Source organism: Orcinus orca, chromosome 4, assembly GCF_937001465.1.
Source record: "Orcinus orca chromosome 4, mOrcOrc1.1, whole genome shotgun sequence".
In the NCBI taxonomy this organism is placed as follows: Eukaryota; Metazoa; Chordata; class Mammalia; order Artiodactyla; family Delphinidae; genus Orcinus; species Orcinus orca.
In genome coordinates, this window is record NC_064562.1 from 46,228,109 (window position 1) to 46,246,730 (window position 18,622).

At 36.1% G+C, this 18,622-nt stretch overlaps 1 protein-coding gene across 4 annotated transcripts in view; it reads right to left on the reverse strand.

Moving 5' to 3' along the window:
• Positions 1 to 18,622, reverse strand: part of BMP2K (BMP2 inducible kinase) — a 125,148-nt gene that overhangs the window by 94,515 nt on the left and 12,011 nt on the right. Inside the window, exon 2 of one of the 4 annotated variants that reach the window (XM_049709358.1) lies at positions 11,352 to 11,440. The exons of 2 other annotated variants lie outside the window; for them this stretch is intronic. The gene's annotated coding sequence lies outside the window, so the exon portion shown is untranslated. Of the gene's footprint in view, positions 1 to 5,078; positions 5,099 to 11,351; positions 11,441 to 18,622 lie in introns of those variants that run through there. One more of the 4 variants, XM_049709359.1, reaches the window with a different exon arrangement.

An 18,622-nucleotide genomic window follows, 5' to 3' on the forward strand; every position in this document is an offset into this window, starting at 1 on the left:
CTAATTATCAGAGAAATGGAAATCAAAACTGCAATGAGGTATCACCTCACACTGGTCAGAATGGCCATCATCAAAAAAATCTACAAACAATAAATGCTGGAGAGGGTGTGGAGAAAAGGGAACCCTCTTGCACTGTTGGTGGGAATGTAAACTGATACAGCCACTATATAGAACAGTATGGAGGTTCCTTAAAAAACTAAAAATAGAATATCTTATGACCCAGCAATCCCACTACTGGACACATAACCAGGGAAAACCATAATTCATAAAGAGACATGCACCCCAATGTTCACTGCAACACTATTTACAACAGCCAGACATGGAAGCAACCTAAGTGTCCAACAACAGAAGAATGGATAAAGAAAATGTGGTACATATATACAATGGAATATTACTCAGCCATAAAATGGAATGAAACTGTGTCATCTGCAGAGATGTGGATGGACCGAGAGACTGTCATACAGAGTGAAGTAAGTCAGAAAGAGAAAAACAAATATCATATATCGCTTATATGTGGAATCTAGAAAAATGGTACAGATGAACCTATCTGCAAAGCAGAAATAGAGACACAGATGTATGGCTATGGGGGCGGGGGGGGCGAGGATGAGTTGGGGCATTGGAATTGACATATATACGCTACTATGTACAAAATAGATAACTATGAGAAGCTACTGTATAGCACAGGGAACTCTACTCAATGCTTTATGGTGACCTAAATGGCAAAGAAACCCAAAAAAGAGGGGATATATGTATACATATAGCTGATTCACTTTGCTGTACAGCAGAAATTAACACACTGTAAGGCTACCATACTCCAATAAAAAATAATAAAAACAAAAAAGAATAAAGAAGAGATACTACTATCAACATCACATAAATAAAAAGAATTATAAGGGAAACAATTTTATGTCAGCAAATTAGATAACCTAAATGAAAAAAAGCCTGAAAAATCCACACAAAAAGGAGCTAATAAACAAGTTCAGCAGGTAACACAATACAAGATCATTATTGTAAAATCAATTGTATTTCTATACACCAGCAATGAACAATCTGCGAAAGAAATTAAGAAAACAATTCTATTGATAAAAGCATCAATAATCTTAAAAAAAAGTCATAAATGTAACAAAAGAGATGAAGGACTTGTATACTGAAAACTCCAAAACATCACTGAAAGAAATTAAAGATCTAAGTAAGTATAAAAGCATCCCTCATTCATGGATTGGAAGAATGAACTGTTAAGACAGTAATATTCCCCAAATACCCACTTTAAAAAAATAAATAAACTCCCGATATCTCTATCAAATCCTTTTTTCTTTCTTTTTTTTTTTTTTTTTTTTTTTTGCAGAACTAGACAAGCTGATCCTAAAATTTATATAGAAACTCAAGGGACTCAAAATAACAAAACAATCTTGAAAAGAAAAAAGTTGGAGGACTCACACTTTCCAATTTCAAACTACCTACAAAGCTAGAGCAATCAATATAAGGACAGACATATAGCTCAATGGAACAGAATTGAGAGTCCAAAATAAGCGCATACATTTATGGTCAATTGATATCCAACAAGAATGACAACACAATGAGAAAAGAAGTCTTTTCAACAAATGGTGCTAGGACAACTGGATATTCACATGTAAATGAATGAAGTTGGATGGGCCTCTACCTCACACCATATACAAAAGTTAACTCAAGGGCTTCTCTGGTGGCGCAGTGGTTGAGAGTCCACCTGCCGATGCAGGGGACACAGGTTCGTGCCCTGGTCCAGGAGGATCCCACATGCCGCAGAGCGGCTGGGCCCGTGAGCCATGGCCGCTGAGCCTGCGCGTCCGGAGACTGTGCTCCGCAACGGGAGAGGCCACAGCAGTGAGAGGCCCGCATACCAAAAAAAAAAAAAAGTTAACTCAAAATGGATGAAAGACCTAAACATAGAGCTAAAATTATATAACTCAGAAGAAAATATAGGTGTAAATCATCATGACCTTGCATTAGGCAATGGCTTTTTTAACACATGACACCAAAAGTACAATAAACCAAAGAAAAAGAAAATTGGAATTTACCAAAATTTTAAACTTTTGTGCTTCAAAGAATGCTATTAAGAAAGTAAAAAGACAAAGACAGCTGCACTGTTTAAAATATTCAATTTGAAACCCTAAAAAAAGTGAAAAGATAATCCAAAGAACAGGAAAAGATATTTAGAAATCATTTATCTGATAAAAATCAAGTATCCAGAATCTATAAAGAACTCTTACCATTGAACAAGAAAAGACTAAGAATCCAATTTTTTAAAGAGCAGAAGACTTTAATTGAAATTTCTCCAAAGAATATATATAAATGACCAATAAACACATGAAAAGATGTCCAGCATCATTAATCATTAGGGAAATGCAAATCAAAACCATAATGAGATACCTCTTCATACCCACTAGGATGGCTATAATCAAAAAGACAGACAATGTATTGGTGAGGATGTAGAGAAACTGGAAACCCTCATAAATTTCAAGAGAATATAAAATGGTACAGCCACTGTGGAAAACTTTGGCAGTCCCTCAAGAAATTAAACATGGAGTTACTGTATGACCCAGTAACTCTATTTCTGAAAATATACCCAGAAGAACATTCACAAAAAACCTGTACACAAATGTTCATAACAGCATTATTTATGATAGCCAAAAAGTGGAAACAACCCATACGTCCATCAACTGATGGACAGATAAAATGTAGTATTACCCAAATAATGTAATATGACTCAATCATAAAAATGAATGACATAGGATACATGCTAAAACACAGATGAAATTTGAAAATATACTAAGTGAAAGAAGTCAGACATAAAGGCCACATATTATTCCATTTACATGAAATGCCCAGAATAGGCAAATCCATAAAGAAAGGAAACAGACTGCTGACTGCAAGGGTTTGGGGCAAGAAAAGAAAAGTGGGAAGTGATTGCTAATGAGTACAGGGCTTCTTTTGGATTGATGAAAACGGTCTATAGAATTAGACAGTGGTGGTAGTTCAAATACGCTAAATACAGACAGTCCCCGACTTACTATGGTTCAACTTATGACTTTATGATGGTGCAAAAGCAATAGGCATTCAGTAAAAACCATACTTCAGATATTGAACTTTGATCTTTTCCCGAGCTAAGGTTATACAGTAGGACATTCTTTTGTGATGTTGGGCAACAGCAGCGAGTCATAGCTCCCAGTCAGCCCAATGATCACGAAAGTGAACAACTGAAACACTTCCAACCATTCTGTTTCTCACTTTCTGTACAGTATTCAATAAATTACATGAGACATTCAACACTTTATTATAAAATAGGTTTTGTGTTAGATGTTTCTGCCCAACTGTAAGTGGGCAGATGTAATATAAATGTTCTGAGCATGTTTAAGGTAAGGTAGGCTAAGCTATGATGTTTGGTAGGTTAGGGTATTAAATGCGCTTTCAACTTATATATTCAACTTACAACGGATTTACTGGGACACAGCCTTGTTGTAAGTCGAGGAAGATCTGTATACTAAAATATACTAAAAATCATTAAATTGTACACTTTAAATTGAATTCTATGATATGTAAATTATATCTCAATAAAGATTTTAAAAATCAGAGTATGTCCAAGGAATTACAATTAGCTCCTTATAGCTGAAGCACAGGTCCCAAACTATGAAGTTATGGGAGATGAGGCATGGTAAAGAGTCAGAAATAATTCTAACCATGGAATATCACTGCTAAGATCATTGTGCTAAGATGCGTGAACCCTGTCCTGCATAAGATAAAGAAACCATAGAAGAATTTTAAGCAAAGGTTTATATTCATCAGATTTGCATTAGAAAGTAATTCTCTAGTAATTGTATTCCTATACAGGAGCAACCAAGAGAAAAATGGAAAAAATATAAATATATCATTTATGATAGCAACAATATCATCAACAAAAGCACCAAGGAATAAATCAAACAGAAGATATATGAGAGATGTACAAGGTAAATTATAAAACATTAATAAAAGACAAAGAAAACTTAAATAAGTGGAGTTTTCTATATCTATATATTTATGAAAAAGAAGGCTCCATGTTACAAAGTTTCCAATTTCTCATAGATTATTTGATAAACTCAATGTCATTTATATAAAAATCTTAATATCTTAAGTTTTTCTTAAGTTTTTCATGGAATTGGATATGCTGATTCTAAGGCTCACATGGAAGTACAGAGAATTAATAAGAATAGCTAACAATTTTTTAAAGAAATAAGATAAAGGAATGGGGTTAGTCACTTTACCAATTTTCAAGATTATAAACTCTGATAAGATTATATAATGGCATAAGAACCACAGAATAACAGAGAAAACTCAGAAACAAATCAACTTATATATGAAAGTTATTTTAAAAATTGATAAATGACATCAGAAACACTGCGTATATATCATTGGGAAAAGGATAAATTAGTCAATTAGATCTTTATCCCATAACACATCAAACATAAATTTGATGACTTAAAGATATAAATATTAAAAAATTAAACACTAAAAGTTTTAAAAGGAAAAGGTATGTATGTCTTTGAAGTAGGGAAGAATTTCTTACATTAGATATTTTAAAAACTCAAAAAGATGAAAACTAATAAATTTGACCATATTAAAATTTAAATTACAATTTTTGTTTCTAGCAACATGGGAGGGAGACTACAGATTCATGGTAGACTACCTTCCTAGTACAGTAGTCCTTAAAATGCTGGATATAATAATCATGGAGGCAGATCAAGAGAATTCCTTGAAACAAAAGGAAACAAGAAGAAAGCATGAATCCATAAGCTGCATTGGAGCCAAAGGCCAACACTGAGAAAGGCAGAAGGCCACAATGGGACCACCACATAAAGCCTAGATCCACAAAGCACTTCACCCTCAATGTAAAATAGAAACCAATCCACCCTGCTAATGATGCTAAAGAGCTATATGCCTCGACCTTAGCCTCAGCTCTGAATGAAGTGGGAGAGTCTCCTGAGACTTTCCAAGCAAAAAAATTCTAAGCCAACAATTTAAAGTAGCTCAGGTGGGTATACCCAGAAGTCTAGTAGAGATAAACTCACATTTTCTCTAGAGGAAGGCACTCAGACCTCAAAAAACTCCAACCGCTGAGATTCTATGGAATATGAGCACACAACAAATATTTTTTAAAAGAAGGAAATCACTGAGCACTCAAGAAACCAGCCACCATGAACAAAAGTTAGAAGGAACAATCAAACTACAAAATGAGACTTGAAAAGATTAAAAAATACTGGAATTACCAAACACAGAATATAAAATAACTATGTTCCACATATTTAAAGAAACAAAATAGGAAACTGAACGTATAAAAAGGGATTAAGAAGTTATCAAAATTGACAGGGACAAAAAAATTGGCCAGGCAATTTTATAACACTGTACAAATTGAATTTCTAATATGAAAATTACAATAACTGAAAACGGTAAACAGTAGATGAAGCACACCTGAAGGAGGAAAACTGGAAGATATATCCAAATGCAACAGAGTGCTGATATATACTAAAATGTAGCACAAAGGGTCAAAGAGAGGTTATGGGAAAGAGAGGTTATGAGACTCGGAGGATATGGTGAAAAGATTCAATATACGTCTGTCACCTAAGAGGCATTATTAGAAAGGATATGGTTGAGAATTCTCCATAAGTGATGAAACACACGAATCAGCAGATTCAGAAAACCCAAAAATACTAAAATAAAATAACAGAAAACCATACCTATACCATCACAGTAAAAGAATACAGCACCAAAGAGAAAACATCAAAGCCACCGGTGAGAAAATGCAGATTACCCACAAAGGCAATTAGAGTGACTACCAACCTCTCAACGATAAAAGCAAGGCAATGAAATGATATCTCCAAAATGCTGAAAGAAAATAACTATCTGCCTAGAATTCTGTATCAAGCAAAAGTCTTTTTAGAATGAGGATGAAATAAAAACTTTTCAGGCTAACAAAATGACCTTTATTAAAGGAACTTTAAAGGAAGAATGTTTCAGAGTAAAGGCAGCTGAGCCTAGATGGAAAGCCTGACATACAAGAAAGAGGATAACTATTAAACACTGACTAATAAAACAATAAGTGTAATGTCTAATTTGTAGATTAAAGAAAAGTGAAGAGAGATGCAAAATCCTGGACAATAATATCACAAATCAGGAGGAGAGAATGATGATGTTATATAGGAGTTAGAGCATTCTATGGTTCTCATATTTGTGCAGTAAATAGATACTAACTTTAGTCTTGTGTTAAACAACCACTAAAAAACAGGGGGAATATATATATATATAAAACTTCCAATTAATAGAGGGGGAAAAAATGAAATAAAGGAAAGAGAACCTAATCAGTCAAAAAAAAGCAAAAAAATAATTTTTAAAAAAGATAATAATTAGCAAGCACTGTTTGAAGAGACTGAAGAGGAGTCAAGGGCAGAAGCAGGAGACAAATTAGAAAGGTATTTCAGTATGAAGAAGAAGGTCTCAAAAGGATACAGGAAGACCATTAATAAGAGGTTAGTGAGATATTAATACACACACCCACACAGCTACTTTAAGAGTCCAGGCAAAAGATAATAAAAGGTATTGTATTCATAGAAAGGAGATGACAGACTCATCTCTAGTTTCTCACTTGGGTGACTGACTGGCCTTCCCTTCCAATGAAGACAGAGAAGTTGATTTGGTGAAAAGTTCAGGTATTTTATATTTTAATAGTTTGATATCATGTCTCCAAAGAGGCAAGGAGGTGTGTACTACAGAGATAGAGATTTGGGGAATTTATGTTTGTGAATACATTCATCACATAGAGAGACTGTGGGGGAATAAAGGACAGATAAAACATCAACACCAGGCAAAGGAAAACGAGCTCGCTGAGCACTATGGAATGTTCTAACTCCATCTTAACATATTTTGGACAACTGCTACTAGAAAAAAAAATACTAAAAGAAAATTCTTTTTTAAAAACTTTTGAAATACAATGAAAGGTCTACAAAGTTTTTAAAATATATTCATCCTCCAAAATCTTGTTTATAGTTTTAGTATGTATTAGATATTTCTTACATATAAGCAAGGCAATTCAATCTAAAGTCCATTAGCAAATGAATTGTTTCCATTTTTTATTTTAGATATTTACTTTATAATACAAATTATATTTTTATTAAATAAAAATAGCTCTATATCAAAGTTCTGAAGACAGCTGTAGTTCAAGCCTTTCCAATTTAAAACATTAACATGAAATGATCAGAGGAGTAGGAAAACCCATTTTTTTCGACACCTAGAAATTAAATTAAGCTAACTTGACATTAAACAACCTGCACCCATAACTACATTCCAGAATTTGGTTCATTAAAGTAGAATTAAAATCATACATTACAGTCTATGGTTAGCAAACAAAAACCACAAAAAACTGTTGCTGAATGTGCATGAGGAAGTTAGGAGGCACGGTAATTCCACCTCATTCAATACAAGTAAGATAAACATTTTTTTTAAGTCACAGAAGATATAGAGTGTACTGAACAGGATATGTTAACTCCTCCTGGCACTATCCTTTATCACTACACTAGCCCTAACATGTTGATGCTTATGCAAGCACTTTGTCTAACAATCTCAAGTGTGCCAAGTAAACACAGTGCCTTCTGTAATTACTTCAGAAAGGGAGGAGGGGACTACTGAGAAAAATCGCCACACAGAGCCAAAGTATCAGCAGAGAGCCAGTATCTATTACTTCAAGGCCTGATAGCAAAACCTTGGCACAGAAAACAGATACATATTTAAACATTCTGTGTAAGCCCACTCTACAAGTTTCAAATTGGTTTATCTTGATGTTACTAACACAAGACTCAAACTGAAAGAATAGTTTGTTTAATTCCTCCTTTTTAAAGACAGCTTGAATCTATTTCCTGATTAATTAGGCCTGTCAGGCAGAGTAGAGCATATTTTTTCTCACCAGCCTCTATCATCCCCTGGGCTTAATATTCCATTGTCTAAATCTGCATTTATCCTACTAACAGAAAACCATCCAGTATTATTACCCAACTAAGTGCTGTCCAACCACTCGGCCAGCCCCCTGGGTAAATGATGTAAATGACAGTCTGATTTTGGCCTGAGTTGACCAGCAGGGACCTCCAACCACAACAGGGCCACTTTCAGGGCTGAGGGGGAACCATCTCGGCACACCTACAACCCATCTATGCATACTAGTATGACCACAGCACATCAGTAAGGAAGAATTTGGTCAAACTCTCTGAGAGTCAGAGATAAGACTAAACACAGGGACTTCACCTCCCTGGTGGCGCAGTGGTTAAGAATCCCCTGCCAATGCAGGGGACACAGGTTCGAGCCCTGGTTCGGGAGGATCCCGCATGTTGTGGAGGAACTAAGCCCGTGCGCCACAACTACTGAGCCTGCGCTCTAGAGCCCGCAAGTCACAACTACTGAACCCACGTGCCACAACTACTGAAGCCCACGCACCTACAGCCCGTGCTCCGCAACAAGAGAAGCCACCGCAATAAGAAGCCCACGAACAACGAAGAGTAGCCCCCGCTCGCCGCAACTAGAGAAAGCCCGTGTGCAGCAACCAAGACCCAACGCAGCCAAAGATAAATAAATTTTTTAAAAAAATAGACACAGCCTTACAAACATTTTATGTAAATTTAATAGAAAAGCCAATCATACTGAGAGAAAAATTGTACATAAAACTCTTTAAATACACACACACACACACACACACACACACATATCTGAATCAGCAGCAGAATTTCCTCCCCAAAATTAAGTATCTGTGTATAGGTTAGAAACATAAATTCTCTATATGCTTTTACTTCCCATTATTTTCATGTATATTTTAAGTACCTATAGCCACTATTATCTAAGCTACTAAAACACAAAAGTTTGAATATCATTTTTAAATTGTAAAAATCACAGAAAATCAAGAAATATGTTACACGGTAATTTGCCTATCTATACACTCTCTGAAATATTGTGCAGGATTTGTATGTATGTAAATTTTCCTGAGGAAAGGATCTATATAACTTTCATTAGATTCTCAAAGAAATATGCAATCCAAAAAAAGTTATTTTTTACTACTTCTACTGGCATATGCAGCAAGCATAACTTTTTCCAAATTCTGGCCCTATATATATCCCCTATGAACAGGCTTCTAAGGGTACCTGACCTTTGTTGGCCTCACATTCCTTCTCTGTAAAAATGGAAAGGGTGCTGTTGTCCTGTCCACTTAAGAACTGGTGAACACAGTAAATTTGGCAACGCAGGAGAAAGTTCTCTAGACAACTAGAAGTCTCTATTAAAATATGTCAATATGTAGTAATTTGATAATGTTTATCATTGATACTTTCATCTGTTAGAACGGTCTATAAAGATATTTAAAATTTCAGACAGAACAAGTAGCATTAAAAAATCAAAACAAGTTTTGTCTTAAAAGCACTGATACCCAGACTTTAGTTCTCTCATTTAGCTTGCAGATCTCTAAGACATGCAGGTTTATATTAGAATATACTTTATTTGACAGAGCATAATAGTAATTATGTGTACATTTGGTTAACAATGACTAAAGTGAAACTCTTGAGTAAAGGATTCCAGATAACCACTGCAACTTCCCTAAAAATACTGCCTACCTGAAGTAATCTGTTCAGAGACAACTGTTAGAAAGTCACACCTTTGAAAGTACACGATCACAGCTTTTCTAAGAACAAATTCTTTTCAGAGTGAAATAATTTATAGAAATGGTATAGAAAGAAAGCTAAGGAAAGAAAGAAAACCAGTTATTTCCTCCCCTAGTGAGTATATATATATATATTTCTAAAAATTTCAATATTCCTAAAAATTTTTCCCATAAACTGTAAATTACTTAATGCACTGTCCCCTTTGACCTTAAAGGACCTTCATAATAAAGATGAGAGAGACTTTGAAACAGTTTAGGCAAGTTTCTCACATGCACCCAACAGGTACTATGTCCCTTTTTTCTTTGTTTTTCAACCAAAATCTTACAAGATTTCTAGTAATTCTCACATATATGACTTCAATAAAATGGAGAGACATGCTATGTTCCTGGAAAGGAATACTCAATACTGTCAATATGCTAAATCCTAAATTAATATGCAGTTTTTGTGTAATGCCAATCAAAATGCCAACACTGATGAATTATACAGAGTGCTTTATGAAACCTGAAGTTTTCTGGACAGTTCTCTAAACCTAGGATTAAATCTCTGGGATTTAAGTCCAGGAATCTGTTCAATAAGCACCCCAAGTAAAGTTTAAGAACTCTTAGATTAGTCCTGCTATCTACTAATGATCAATCTGAAGGCCATCAACAAAGCAGACGTTCATCATGAACTGCTCTGAACACTTCGGAGGGTATTTTTTCTCTCTCTCCTAGGAGACTGGCTAAAGGAGAATGTGACCTGTGGAAATAACAGCACTGGCATCACCTAAAAGCTTGCTGGTAATGCAGAACCTCAGGCCCCACCCCAGATGTGCTGAGTCAGTAGCTGTATTTTAATAAATCCCCAAGTGATTCACATACTTTAGAGTTTGAGAAGCAGTATATTAGAGAATGACTCCCCAAACTTACTTTTAAAAAATTAATACATTTAAAATGAACCAGCTATTCTAGTAAAGAGGAATATTCCTCTCGAACGTCCCTGCTCTGTCACCAGTCCCTAGGACACCTCATCACAACTCCCATTTGTAAGACTGTAATGAAGTCACTATCTTTGACTTCCCTTTCTGTTATTTCTAGTCACATCTTTTCCCCTTCCTTATCCTTATTTTCGCTCCTACAGCAGAAAAGTCAGATTTTAGAATTAATGTTTTTTTGTTTTGCTTTGTAGAACTTAAAAAGACTACATATAAACTTAGTTTTCTACTACTCTTACTGTTTTCTCCCTTTCTTACATCTCAAAACTCCTCCATTCACAAATCCGAAGCCTGGGTATTAAGTCTCAATCCTCTCTCACTGATTTCACAACTTCCTGCTCACCAGAATATCAGGCTTCAAAAGCATCAAATTTTAGCCAATTCTTATATATTGTGGTTAAATTTGTCTTTTCTTCCCAAATTCAGCATTATGCTAACCTCTCCTTGGGACTCCTTGGCCTTACAACTCTTAAGTACAAAAAACCTACACCTTCAACTTTTCCCAGTTTCCCTCAACATCTTAATACTACAATTAAGTATTTAATTGTAGTTAAATTCTACAATTCTACAACCCATCATCTGCTTTCTACAACCATCATCTGCTTTCTTAGCCTACCTTCAACTCTCTCTTCACCCAATTACCATATTCATGCATCTCACCCAAATTGCAATCAACTAACCATGAGACGGGGGTTCTTCCTATGTTCTTTTTTTCAACAAATTTTAGTATGTGGCTGGGCTAGCCTCTGGAAAACATGATTTTACAAGTCTACAGAGAGAGAAAGACAAAAATAAGTTATTATGGGATATTGTGATGAATGCTATGGGCAATATAACTAACGTACAAAGAGTTGTAATGAAATAATTATGTTTAGAATACGCTCAATCCAGCATTCTCTTTTCACTGAAGCAGGCCCTGAAATTTCACTGTTTCAGGAAGACTTTCTTGATGAGAACAACATAAGCCAAGAATCTGTTACATAACAGCATCATGGACCTAACTCAAACTAAACATGCAACCACTTAATTCACATATCCTCCAATTCAGCGGCTTGTTTATATAATCCTGCTATGATTAGCGATTAATGGTTTGCAAGCATCCCATAACTTCATCTTTGGAATGTACTGTCACTTTAACACATGCTTAATATCTTATTTTCAACCTCTATGAATGATCAAGTTAAGAAATTCACTCATTTGGTCAGATTCCAAGCATCAAATGTATGAAATCCCTGACTTAGCAGTGGACTGTGTTCTGACAGCTCCTAAGACTACTCTTGGAGTTTCAAAATATTTTTCCCACAGCAACACTCCTACATGTGATAATTAAGTTCTCAGGTCTACCTGCAGTCTAGTACTAATAGTACTATATAATACCTAGTGTCTCGCTAAAAAAAAAAAAAATTTCTGTGGGACCATTCATTCAAGGTTCAAACTTGAGCAGCCAAAACTACATCTCACCAAAACCCAAGCACCACAGGTTTCACCCAGCCATTCAAAGTGTGAGAAAGAGATTCCCCCAGATCCAAGCCACAAGCAGTGCCCAAGTAACTACAAGCAGTAACTCAGCAAGTTGTCTACACATTCTACAACACATTCCTAACTTTTCTTTGGTCACATGTCCATTTGAGAATATGATGAGAGTCATAAGCCCTCTCCTAAGAAAAACGCACATGGATGTCTGTGAACCCCAGGTAAAGAACCCCAACTGCAAAGTGTAGGGTCCACACATTGAACTGTACATCATTAAAGACCAGTACTGTCCAATGTATGTCCAATATAGCGAGAGCCACATATGTAATTTTAAATTTTCTAGTAGCTACATTCATTAAAAAGGTAAAAACCAGTGAATTTTAGTGATACATTTTATTTAACCAAAAATACCCAAAATACGATTATTTCAACATGCAATCAACATAAAATTAATGAGATCTTTTGCATTCTTTTTTTTCCCACATTCAGGCTCTGAAATCCCATGTGTATTTTACATTTATGGTACATTTTAATTCAGACTAGGCGTATTTCAAGTATCAGTCACATGTGGCTCGTGGCTACTGTATTACACAGTTTTGCTAGACCATACAGTGTATACCCAACAATTCTCAAGCCCTCTGGGCTCAGTATCCCTTTGCAGTCTTAAAAATTATGGAAGACCCCAGACAGCTTTCGTTTATGTGAGTTATACCAATTTGCATTTACCAGATTAGAAATTAAAACAGAATTTTTTAATGTTTATTAATTCATTTAAAATAATAATAAAAATATTACACATCAATATACATGACATTTTGTTAAAAATAGCTGTATTTTTCGAAACAAAAATTTAGAAAGGAGAATGGCAATGCTTTACATTTTGGCAAAGCTCTTTAGTATTTGCCTTGATAGAAGACTGCTGGATTCTCATACCTGCTTCTGCGGTAGATCTTCCGTGATGTGGTTTTGGCTGAATGAAGCATATGAAGAAAATCTAGCCTCACACATACATGAAGAGGAAAAGATAAAAGACTATTAAGATAGTCTTTTACAATAACTATGGATATTCTTCTCTGCTATTGTAGCAAAACATAACAGTTAGTGGTTTCTTAAAGGTCACTGCAACGTGGTATCTAAAACCACATCACTGAATTTTTTGCACTGTTACATTAGAAGCCAATGGTCGATCTTGTATTTGTAACATCATGTATTTGGAAAATAACAGTTCACCAAATTTCCCATTACCCTTTTTTAAAAATCATATTTGTTAATATTATCACCTATCTCCTCAGAAAAGCCTTTAAGTGACGGGAAGCTGTCAAGTTCACAATGGCAGATATAAGTTTTCCAAAATTCTAATTTTCTTTTGAAAGCTCAAACTCTATCATTAAAAACAGTTGTTTTCCTTGTAGTGACAGGCTCACTTAATTGAGAAAATGTCTGCCAAATACCCAAATCTAAATAAATAACCATAGTTTGTCAGTCATTCTTGCAAATAAACAGAGTCTTCCATGAAAAAAGCAGCAGGTTCAGGACACAACTCAATCACCTAAGTGCTTTTCTCAATTACACCACTATACTTCATTATACAGCAAGTGCTTTATGTATACTTCCCATTTCTTCACATATTAAAAAGATGCGTACTGGGCTTCCCTGGTGGCACAGTGGTTGAGAGTCCGCCTGCCGATGCAGGGGACACGGGTTCGTGCCCCGGTCCGGGCAGATCCCACATGCCGCGGAGCGGCTGGGCCCGTGAGCCATGGCTGCTGAGCCTGAGTGTCCGGAGCCTGTGCTCCGCAACGGGAGAGGCCACGACAGTGAAAGGCCCGCGTACTATCAAAAAAAAAAAAAAAAAAAAGATGCGTACTTACGAATGACCAGTAATAACCACATGAAAAGATGTTCAACATCACTTATCTTTAGGAAAATGCAAATCAAAACTGCAATGATACACCACTTCACATCCATTTGGATGGCCATTATAAAATTTAAAAAAGAAAATAGCAAGTGTTGGTGAGGATGAGGAGAAATCGGAACCCTTGTACACTGCTAGTGGGAATTTAAAATGGTGTAGCCACAATGAAAACAGTATGGCATTTCCTCAAAAAATTAAACATAGAATTTTTCACATACTAATCCAGCAATTCTGCTTCTGGGTACATACCAAAAAGAAATGAAAGAAAGGACTTGAGTAGATATTTGTACACTTACATTCATAGCAGCATTATTCACAATAGCCAAAAACAACCGAAATGTGTTCACCGATGGATGACTAAACAAAATGCGATATATACATACAAAGGACTATTATTCAGACTTAAAAAAGAAATTCTGATACATGCTACAACATGGATGAATCTTGAAGACATTATACTAAATGAAATAAGCCAATCACAAATGCACAAATATTGTAAGATTCCAATTATATGAGGTACTTAAAATAGTCAAATTCAGAGGGACAGAAAGTAGAATAGTGGTTACCAGGGACTGGGGAAAAGGAGGAATGAGGAGTTAGTGATTAATGGATACTGAGTTTCAATTTGGGAAGATGAAGAAGTTCTGGAGATGGATAGTGGTGATGGTGGCATAACAATGTGAATGTACTTAATGCCACTGAACTGTAAACTTAAAAATGGTTAAAATGGTAAATTTTATGTTATGTGTATTTTACCACAAGCCGGGGGAAAAAAAAGACATGGACTCAAGAGCCAAGACTGAGAAAAGACTTTTTACTGCTTCATCAAGGACGTTAAGAAAAACTGGCTTTAAAACAACAACAACAAAAAAAAATGAGTGCATGTGACAGTGAAGAATACAATGACTACTAATACATTTTGGTGCCAACTGCGTAGATTCGTCTTAAAGCAGCTTTAACCCCCACCACTGCTTTTGAACCATCAGTGCAAATGCCAGTACAGTGTAAAAGGCAATTACGTCTTAGAAGTACCACGAAAATAATTTTGACCTGATAGACCCCCTCAAAGGGTCTGAGGGATCACTCCCCCTGGGGCCCACAAACCACACTTTGAGAACCATTACTGAAGCCTATTTTTTCAGAAAAGTCAATGACAGAAAGAAAGAGACATGAAAAGACCACAAAAAAAGCTTTATTTTCATTTTTGTTTGTCTTTTAAGATGAGAAAAACAGGTTGATATGCTGAATAGATATAGTAAGTAATAAGGAACAAGTAGAACACAGAAGAAAAATCAGATAACTAATGGAGAAAAAAAGAGGAGGGAAAAGATAATCAGGGGGTGTAGTCTCTAAAGTTGGAAGTAAAGGAGAGACAGATACTAGAGGTAGATGGGGGGTGGGAGGGGTTATACTTTGGCTTATAAAAAAGCTCTAAGTCCTGGGGATATAATGTGACTACAGTTAATAATACTATATGTATATTTGAAAGTTGCCAAGAGAGTAGATCTTGAAAGGTCTCATCAGAAGAAAAAAATTCTGTAACTATGTGTAGTGATGTTAACTAGACTTACTGTGGTGATCATTTCACAGTATATATAAATATGGACTTACTATGTTGTATATCTGAAACTAATATAATCTTATATGTCAATTATATCTCAATTTAAAAAAAACTCTCTACTTAGAAAAATAGACATTAAATAAATGCTTCTTGATAATGATGGTGATAGTCCCATAGTTTAATAAAAAATATTAAGAAATTTTCTTTTGGTATTTTTAAATCATAGATCAAGGACCATTCCATTCTAACTTTTCACTTGCATGTGTATAAAAATATGCCACACATATCACAGAAGTAATGTTGTGTCATTTTTAAGAAAAATTTTATGGTGTCACATGAATTTATTTCCTGCAAAAACTCAGAAGTGTAGTACTCCAGGCTTAAGTCAGATGCATATGTGCTATGATCTAAAACAAAACTTGAAAGAACCGGTGTCTTTTTATTTTGAATAAATGTAACACAAACTGGTTAAATGAAATACAAAAGGGGATTTGATATTACAGCACATCATACGCTAAGCTTTAAAGTTCCCATAACCTTGAACTAGGAACAGAAGGAAGTAGGGGATAAGAAGTCAGCTATTTCTCTTCTCTTCACTTTCCTCCCTACCAGGAGTTCCCAGATACTGCTACGCTAGATTCAAATGAAGAAGCTGTGATTTTATGTTACTTACTTCACAGTTCACAAACACATTATTTCACTTAGGACTGAATCTTTCTAGACTGAGACAACAAACTAATTTGGGGGAAGTTGCAATTTTAAACCTTTTCATATTAATCCTGACATCTTAAACAACTGCAACACATAGTTTGATGGCCTCAGCAAGGAGCACAGTGGAAAAACTTTAACTCAAAAATGTTTGAGTCCACCTCAGACTCCTCAGGTACCCATTAATACTCCAGCTGCTTCCAGAATATTAAAAGTCCCCTGGACCCTTAAGCCTGCTTGAAGTCCCACTCCACTCAAAGGCCAATGCTTGAATGTGCGCAAGAGCCAATTAGGGAGGGCACATGGTAGAAAAAGTGCTAAATTAAAGTCCTGAGACCTAAATTCTGCCCTCCACAACCAGCACTAACAGTGTAACTTTGGTTCATCCCTTACTCTATTTTTTCATAGTTAAATAAGGGCACTGAAATTGGATAATTGCTACAATTACGGGAGATATAACGGCGCAGCAGCATTTAAAAAGAAAGACTGCTAGTCCAGCAACACCAACTCCAGTTAATAGACTACTGGGGATCCTCTCTGAAGGAAGCTGAGAAGGTCTTTGCCTTAACTCAGATTCTTGTACACCACCCACCATCCCTATCCCTTTATTTAGTCCTCCAAAAAGCAAAACTCAATAGAATTGACCTCAGGTTTTTTATGGGGTTTTTTTGCGGTACGCGGCCCTCTCACTGTTGTGGCCTCTCCCGTTGCGGAGCACAAGCTTCGGACGCACAGGCTCAGCGGCCATGGCTCACGGGCCCAGCCGCTCCACAGCACGTGGGATCCTCCCGGACCAGGGCACAAACCCGTGTCCCCTACATCGGCAGACTCTCAACCACTGCGCCACCAGGGAAGTCCCAGAATACACATAATGGCCCACCATAACCTTTTAAAATACACGTAGCCTTTATTAAGAAAGACAGCCACTATTCTAAAGTGAGAACAAATTTGAACCTTAACTCTGTAAATAGGAGTTTCTCATGCTAGAAATTTATAGGACAACAAAATGGTTACATCCAACTTTGAACATGATGGATTCATATAGCACCTTGCAAATTACTTCTAACATTCCTTACAGACAGGATACTATGCGCAAAATGACAAACACATGTTTGTTCAATCCATGTATTTGCAACATTTCTTAAATTCCCACTTCAGTGAGCTGAAAAACATAAACCAGTAACAGCTAGTTCACCGGGTTTTAAAAATATATAACTATCAATTTGGATCGAGATCCTTAGAATTGTAAAAATAATATTTTGCTAAAAGATGAAAAATTAACAAAGATTTAACAATCTGGTTAACTCTTCACTAGGATTTGAACTAGGCTAGTTGGTAAACAAACAAACAAAAACCTCTTTAGGTCTATATTACTGCAGTACAACACTAGTTAACTATCTTACAAACTTCTGTCATTGATCACAAAAGAGACTATTAAAAGCCTAAGCACAGGGACTTCCCTGGTGGCACAGTGGCTAAGGATCCGCCTGCCAATGCAGGGGACATGGGATCGAGCCCTGGTCCAAGAAGATCCCACATGCCACAGAGCAACTAAGCCCATGCACCACAACTACTGGGCCTGTGCTCTAGAGCCTGCAAGCCACAACTACTGAGCCCGCATGCCACAACTACTGAAGCCTCCATGCCTAGAGCTCACACTCCGTAACAAGAGAGGCCACCCAATGAGAAGCCCGTGCACCACAATGGAGAGTAGCCCCCGCTCGCTGCAACCAAAGCCCGCGCACAGAATGAAGACCCAACGCAGCCATAAATCAAATAATTAATTTTTTTTAAAAAAAAGCCTAAGCACAGCTAAGCACATACTCATCCTACTTCTGGAAAAGTAACTCAAAACACACGTCCTACTGATCATGACTCAGTGGCATCATTTTTTTGTACACAAAGAATAGATAGGCCATTAACATTCAGTAGGAAAGACTCTGTTATGCAGGCCAGAGAATGAAGAAGTGGATCATGACCAGTGATGCATAATCCCACTCCCTAGAAAAATAGTCCTGACAACACTCATTAAGTAAAATATTTTACTGTATTATGTGTAAGTCATTTTCGTACTAATATCTTAATGATTCCAGAATGAATATTAAAATTTAGACTAACCACTGACCATCTCATTCAAAAGACAATACTTAAGTATGTAAAAAGCTCCAGCCAGCCTGAACAATGGCCCAACCACAAAAAAATTAAGGAAAATAAGTAAATACAGCAATTAGGCAAGCAAAGGAGTGTGCTGAAAACCTCTCTTCCAGGAAACCAAAGAAGAAATAGAAGAATGC